An 8,880-nucleotide genomic window follows, 5' to 3' on the forward strand; every position below is an offset into this window, starting at 1 on the left:
TCTGAGTTACCTACAGAGAAAACTGCCTAGATTCGTGACAGATAGAAATCTGTTTCTGCGCAGAAATCCAAATCTAGTATCAACCTTCGATTAGAGGCTTCACTTGGCACAACAAAACACAAAACTAAGATAAGGAGAGGTTGCTACAGTAGTAAACAACTTCCAAGACACAAATATAAAACAAAGTACTGTAGCAAAATAACACATGGGTTATCTCCCAAGAAGTTCTTTCTTTATAGCCATTAAGATGGGCTCAGCAGTTTTAATGATGCACTCGCAAGAAATAGTATTTGAAGCAAAAGAGAGCATCAAGAGGCAAATTCAAAACACATTTAAGTCTAACATGCTTCCTATGCATAGGAATCTTGTAAATAAACAAGTTCATGAAGAGCAAAGTAACAAGCATAGGAAGATAAAACAAGTATAGCTTCAAAAATTTCAGCACATAGAGAGGCATTTTAGTAACATGAAAATTTCTACAACCATATTTTCCTCTCTCATAATAACTTTCAGTAGCATCATGAGCAAATTCAACAATATAACTATCACATAAAGCATTCTTATCATGAGTCTCATGCATAAAATTATTACTCTCCACATAAGCATAATCAATTTTATTAGTAATAGCGGGAGCAAATTCAACAAAGTAGCTATCATTATTATTCTCATCATAAAATATAGGAGGCATATTGTAATCATAATCAAATTTATCCTCCATAACAGGCGGTACTAAAAGACCAATATCATTACAATCATCATAAATAGGAGGCAAAGTATCATCAAAGTAAATTTCCTCCTCAATGCTTGGGGGACTAAAAAGATCATGCTTATCAAAACCAGCTTCCCCAAGCTTAGAATTTTCCATAGCATTAGCAACAATAGTGTTCAAAGCATTTATATCAATAACATTCCCATTAGCATGCATATAAAGTTCCATGGGTTTTTTAATTTTCTCTTCAAACACATCATGTCCTAATTCAAGATAAAGTTCATAAAGATCTCTCATATTTTTGTTGTTTTCCATTATGCCTAACTAGTGTAAACAAGAAACAAAAAGTTGCAATTGCAGGATCTAAAGGAAATAGCTTTGAGTACTTACGGCGCCGGAAAATAGCTTAGTAGCCGAGATCCGGAGTGTGAGTACCTTTTACCTTTCCTCCCCGGCAACGGCGCCAGAAAATAGCTTGATGTCTACGCCCCCCTCCTTTTCCTGTAGACAGTGTTGGGCCTCCAAGAGCAGAGGTTTGTAGGATAGCAGCAAGTTTTCCCTTAAGTGGATCACCCAAGGTTTATCGAACTCAGGGAGGAAGAGGTCAAAGATATCCCTCTCATGCAACCCTGCAACCACAAAGCAAGAAGTCTCTTGTGTCCCCAACACACCAAATAGGTGCACTAGTTCGGCGAAGAGATAGTGAAATACAGGTGGTATGAATATATATAAGCAGTGGCAACGGCACCAGAAAAGTGCTTTGCCCAGGACAGTAAACAAGCAGTAGTAACGCAGCAGTAGTAACACAGTAAAACAGTAAACAAGCAGCGATAGCAGTATTTAGGAACAAGGCCTAGGGATTAGACTTTCACTAGTGGACACTCTCAACTTTGATCACATAACAGAATAGATAAATGCATACTCTACACTCTCTTGTTGGATGATGAACACATTGCGTAGGATTACACGAACCCTCAATGCCGGAGTTAACAAGCTCCACAATTCAATGTTCTTATTTAAATAACCTTAGAGTGCACGAAAGATCAATACGACTAAACCAAGTACTAACGTAGCATGCACACTGTCACCTTCATGCTAAGAAAGGAGGAATAGATCCCATCAATACCATCATAGCCATAGTTAACTTCATAATCTACAAGAGATCATAATCATAGCCTACGCCAAGTACTAACACGGATGCACACACTGTCACCATTACACCGTGCAGGAGGAATAAAACTACTTTAATAACATCACTAGAGTAGCACATAGATAAATTGTGATACAAAACATATTGCAATCATAAAGAGATATAAATAAGCACTTCACTATGCCATTCATAACAGTGAATAAGTATTCTGTGAAATATAGCCTAAGAGACCCACACGGTGCACACACTGTCACCTTTACACACGTGGGACAAGGAGTCTCCGGAGATCACATAAGTAAAATTCACTTGACTAGCATAACGACATCTAGATTACAAGCATCATCATATGAATCTCAATCATGTAAGGCAGCTCATGAGATTATTGTATTGAAGTACATAGGAGAGAGATGAACCACATAGCTACCGGTACAGCCCCGAGCCTCGATGGAGAACTACTCCCTCCTCATGGGAGACAGCAGCGTTGATGGAGATGGCGGTGGTGTCGATGGAGGAGCCTTCCGGGGGCACTTCCCCGTCCCGGCGGCGTGCCGGAACAGAGACTCCTGTCCCCTAGATCTTGGCTTCGCGATGGCGGCGGCTCTGGAAGGTTTCTCGTACCGTGGCTTTTTCGTATCGAGGTTTTAGGTCGAGGAGGCTTAAATAGGCGAAGAGGCGGCGTCAGGAGGTCAACAGGGCGCCCACACTATAGGGTGGCGCGGGCCCCCCCTGGCCGCGCCGGCCTAGGGTTTGGTGGGCATGTGCCCCCTCTCTGGCGGTTCTCGTGTGTTCTGGATGCTTCCGGGCAAAATAGGAACCTGGGCGTTGATTTCGTCCAATTCCGAGAATATTTCTTTACTAGGATTTCTGAAACCAAAAACAGCAGAAAACAGGAACTGGCACTTCGGCATCTTGTTAATAGGTTAGTTCCAGAAAATGCACGAATATGACATAAAGTGTGCATAAAACATGTAGATATCATCAATAATGTGGCATGGAACATAAGAAATTATCGATACGTTGGAGACGTATCATTCCTCGTGCATAGCTTCCAACCAATCCGAATCTTCAAGGGCTTCAAATACTTTCTTGGGTTCCACTAAGGAGATATAAGCATGATGATTGCTAAAGTTAGCCAATTGCCTTCTTGTGGCCTCTTACATCACTTAGGACCTTGTCATGAGTGTGTCCAAGAATTTCCAAGTTCCTATCTCTTCTTGCTAGACGACGGGCCTCGATCTCCTCCTTGGTTGTTCTTGGCCTTGGAGGTTTCACTTGATTAACTTGATCATTTGGGTCCCCGTCTTGACCTTCAACTTGAGCTTCCTCAATTTCTTGAGATTGCTCATCCTCATGTGCTTGATCTTGGACATTATCCGGTGAGAGGAGAATATTGAATGGATATTCATCGGATCCATCATGAATCCATGATTGATCTTGTCCTTGATCTTGCACACAAGAGGGAGGGTTTTGTTCTTGTTCTTGGGTTGGAGCATGAAGGAGATATGCCCTAGAGGCAATAATAAAGTGGTTATTATTTATATCTTTATGTTTATGATAAATGTTTATATATCATGCTATAATTGTATTAACCGAAACATTAGTACATGTGTGATATGTAGACAACAAGAAGTCCCTAGTATGCCTCTTAAACTAGCTTGTTGATTAATGGATGATTAGTTTCATAATCATGAACATTGGATGTTATTAATAACAAAGTTATATCATTATATGAATGATGTAATGGACACACCCAATTAAGCGTAGCATAAGATCTCGTCATTAAGTTATTTGCTATAAGCTTTCGATACATAGTTACCTAGTCCTTATGACCATGAGATCATATAAATCACTTATACCGGAAAGGTACTTTGATTACATCAAACACCACTGCGTAAATGGGTGGCTATAAAGGTGGGATTAAGTATCCGGAAAGTATGAGTTGAGGCATATGGATCAACAGTGGGATTTGTCCGTCCCGATGACGGATAGATATACTCTGGGCCCTCTCGGTGGAATGTCGTCTAATGTCTTGCAAGCATATGAATGAGTTCATAAGAGACCACATACCACGGTACGAGTAAAGAGTACTTGTCAGGAGACGAGGTTGAACAAGGTATAGAGTGATACCGAAGATCAAACCTCGGACAAGTAAAATATCGCGTGACAAAGGGAATTGGTAATATATGTGAATGGTTCATTCGATCACTAAAGTCATCGTTGAATATGTGGGAGCCATTATGGATCTCCAGATCCCGCTATTGGTTATTGGTCGGAGTAAGTACTCAACCATGTCCGCATAGTTCTCGAACAGTAGGGTGACACACTTAAAGTTGGATGTTGAAATGGTAGCACTTGAAATATGGAATGGAGTTCGAATATTTGTTCGGAGTCCCGGATGAGATCCCGGACATCACGAGGAGTTCCGGAATGGTCCGGAGAATAAGATTCATATATAGGATGTCATTTTATGTGAAATAAAATGTCGCGGAAGGTTCTATGGAAGGTTCTAGAAGGTTCTAGAAAAGTCCGGAAGAAACCACCAAGGAAGGTGGAGTCCACAAGGGACTCCACCTCCATGGCCGGCCAGCCCTAGATGGGGTGGAGTCCCAAGTGGACTCCACCATAGGGGGCCGACCACCCCCCACATGGGAGGTGGGAATCCCACCTTTGGGTGGGAGTCCTAGTTGGGCTAGGTTTCCCCCTCCTATGGAAGGTTTTGGTTTCGGGTCTTATTCGAAGACTTGGACACCCACACTTGGGATGCACCTATATAAGGAGGGGCCATGGGAGGGGGCCGGCCACCCCAAGACCACAAGCTGGCCGCCCCCCATAGAGTGGCCGGCCACCCCTCCCAAACCCTAGCCAAGCTCCTCCACTCCATATTGCCCGCGTAGCTTAGCGAAGCTCCGCCGGACTTCTACACCGCCACCGACACCACGCCGTCGTGCTGTCGGATTCAAGAGGAGCTACTACTTCCGCTGCCCGCTGGAACGGGGAGGTGGACGTCGTCTTCATCAACAACCGAACGTGTGACCGAGTACGGAGGTGCTGCCCGTTCGTGGCGCCGGAACCGATCGTGATCAAGATCTTCTACGCGCTTTTGCAAGCGGCAAGTGATCGTCTACCGCAGCAACAAGAGCCTCATCTTGTAGGCTTTGGAATCTCTTCAAGGGTGAGACTCGATACCCCCTCGTTGCTACCGTCTTCTAGATTGCATCTTGGCTTGGATTGCATGTTCGCCGTAGGAAAATTTTTGTTTTCTATGCAACGTTATCCTACAGTGGTATCAGAGCCGTGTCTATGCATAGATGGTTGCACGAGTAGAACACAATGGTTTTGTGGGCGTTGATGCTCTTGTTATCTTTAGTTTGAGTACTTTGCATCTTTGTGGCATAGTGGGATGAAGCGGCTCGGACTAACTTTACATGACCGCGTTCATGAGACTTGTTCCTCGTTCGACATGCAACTTGTATTGCATAAGAGGCTTTGCGGGTGTCTGTCTCTCCTACTATAGTGAAGATTCAATTTACTCTTCTATTGACAACACTAGTATCATCGTTGTGGTTCATGTTCGTAGGTAGATTAGATCTTACTCGAAAACCCTAAACCACGTAAAATATGCAAACCAAATTAGAGACGTCTAACTTGTTTTTGCAGGGTTTGGTGATGTGATATGGCCATAATGTGATGATGAATATGTATGAGATGATCATTATTGTATTGTGGCAACCGGCAGGAGCCTTATGGTTGTCTTTAATTTTCATGTTGAGTAGTATTTCAAAGTAGTTGTAATAGTTGCTACATGAGGTGAACAACCATGAAGCCGGCGCCATGAACCTTGACGCTACGCCGACGATGATGGAGATCATGCCCGTTGATGATGGAGATCATGTCCGTGCTTTAGAGATGAAGATCGAAGGCGCAAAGACAAAAGGGCCATATCATATCACATATGAACTGCATGTGATGTTAATCCTTTATGCATCTTATTTTGCTTAGATCGCGACGGTAGCATTATAAGATGATCCCTCACATTAATATCAAGATAATAAAGTGTTCTCCTCGTATGCACCGTTGTAATAGTTCGTCGTTTCGAAGCATCTCGTGATGATCGGATGTGATAGATTCAACGATTCACATACAACGGGTGTAAGCCATGTTGCACACGCGGAATACTTGGGTTTGCTTGACGAGCCTAGCATGTACAGACATGGCCTCGGGACAACGGAAACCGAAAGGTTGAACACGAGTCATATGGATGATATGATCAACATGTTGATGTTCACCATTGAAGCTACATCATCTCACGTGATGATCGGTTTTGGTGTAGTGAATTTGGATCGTGTACCACTTAACAACTATGAGGGATGTTGTATTAAGTGGGAGTTCATTAGTAATTAGATTAAACCATGAACTAATTATCTTAAACATAGTCTGAGTAGTATTTTGAATTAATTTTGTAGTATTGGCATCCGTTTTCTACCATGCGCTAGTCTTGTTATTGAGATAGAAATACTGTTAAAATCTGATAAGAAACTTTACGGATTGGTACCGTATTGTTAAAGAATCAAGAATTGATTAAGTCCTATTGCAAACTTTTAGTAAACCTCACATTGTTGATTCAAAGAGCTATGGTTTCAATTAGTACTTAAAGTTATCTTGTCTCCGTGAAACTTGAAGTTCAAATCTGTTTGAAAAGTATGGAGCTGAAAATTTAGTTTTCAGAAATAATCAAGGTATGAGATATATGTGATATCTAAGACCTTATTGCAAGATGATAGAATAAAGTTTGGTGAGACTACATAAACTCATAAGTTTTATGGGAATGTACGAAGGTTGAAGACGCAAGGCGTCACAATCCTCCAACTATTGGGGCACTAACGATATTCGCATATTCATGAAGTGACCATCCTTATATATGCACCGTTACTAAGACTCGTCGTTTCGAAGCATCACGTGATGATCGGGTGTGATAGATTCTACGTGTGCATAAAACGGGTGCAAGCTAGATTTGCACATGCAAATACCAAGGTTAAAACTTTACGAGCCTAGCATGTACAGACATGGTCTCAAAAAGTTGTCATGGATTGATGGATAAAATTATGAGTGAAATTGTTCATCATATTACAAAGTTACTAATAGTGGAATCTAGAACACTTGTCATATGATGATCAACTTCAAAAATAAGAACCTCAAGGTTATTGGTATTAGACCAACAAACCTAGAAGTTATTGACGTTGAAGTGTTTTTCTGAATAATGAGGAAAGCTAAAAGAGAAACTGCAAAAGATATTTTGGCAAAAAGAAAAGAAAAGACTAGAAGGTCTAGCTCAGGTGTATATAAATGATATACATGTTATGGTTGTATTCTTAGTTAGGTCACACTATGAAATTCTTGGGTATTAGTACTATATTGGTTGGTATGAAGTGTCATACAAAACAACGCAATACAAGAATACAATGGCCTAAGTGACTGACAAGGAATATGATAGAAATGCACGTCTGGAACAAAATAAAGTGTTATTATGTTCGTCGTTGGCATTCTATCTAGCCCTTAGAATTTATAATAAAGAACTTAATAATTGTTATTTTGCTCTGGTCAAATGAAAACAATGAGTTGTTCAAATTATGACATTACTCCATATACAATGGATAAGTTATTATAAATCTTAATGGTGAAACACACATACATAACACTGACGCTAAAATGCCATAAGGCAAATGATTTGAATTCCACTTATTTGTGGAACCGCCATTTAGAACATGTTAGAAAGGAACGCATAAAGGAACTCCATGCAAATGGATTTTTGGAGTCATTTGATTTTTGAATCATTTGACGCTTGCAAATCTTTTCTAAAGAGAATGATTAAAATACCGTTCATAGGCCAAAAGTTGAACGGGCAACTAACTTAGTGGAAAAATACATGATGATGTATGTGGTTCACTGGGCATAGTTGTGTGCGGGAGATTCTTCTACTTCATGAAAACTTTCAACAATGAATTGAGTATATATATGTGGATATATTCAATAAGGAAGAAGTTTGAAACATTTGAATGGATTCAAATAAATTTCAGTATGAAGTGGAAATCATCGTAATAGAAATCAAATATCTATGATTGGATCATGGTGGAAATATTTGAATTACGAGTTTTAGCGAACATTTAAGAGAGTTATGAAATTGTTCTACAACTTACGTTTCTTGGAGTATCATAGTGATGATGAAGTATCCAAGAGATATATCCAAATTTTGTTGGATCAATGATGAGATAAAATATTGATGCCATTATATTTTTGTGGATTATGCTTTAGTGACTACCGCTTTTACACTGAATAGAGCATCATCATGATCCGTTGAAAATGACACCATACAAGTTATGGCATGGGTATAAACCCTAATAGTCAACCAAAATCGGATGAATGTCTTTGTTGGTTATCCCAGAGATTTAATTGGGAATTCTTCCCACGAGACAAAGACAAAAGTGTTTGTCAATGTTTCTTATTTCCGAGAAATTGTTTCGAGTGAAGTATTTGAGTGGGAGGACAATATAATTTGATAAGGTTTATGAACCTAAGCATAATGATCAGAGTAGCACAGCATCGGAATTGGTTTCGGAAGCGGCCACGACGATCATGGCTCTCATGACTACAAAGTGTTTTAGCCATGGAGATCGAAGTACATATTGAACCTTGTAGGTATGGTTTACTTTGTGATCAAATAAATGATTTGTGGACAAAGGATTGATTTTGAACAATGATAAACCAACTACAAAACAAAGAAGTTATGATGGGCCCTGACTCTGTTAAAATGGCCATGCGCCATGAAATCCAAGATAGATGAATACTTTATGAAAGTAAATGGATCTATGAAATTGATAGACTTGGATGAAATATCCTTGAAGAAAGCTTGACTTATCGAAAAATTGTTTACTTACAAAGTTCAAAGAGTTGAATACGATAAGATTAGATCTTCCGTAGCAATGCTTATAGTCTATGTGGATTATTCTAGTAATCACTACATATT

This window comes from Lolium perenne, chromosome 1 (genome assembly GCF_019359855.2).
Source record: "Lolium perenne isolate Kyuss_39 chromosome 1, Kyuss_2.0, whole genome shotgun sequence".
Lineage (NCBI taxonomy): Eukaryota > Viridiplantae > Streptophyta > Magnoliopsida > Poales > Poaceae > Lolium > Lolium perenne.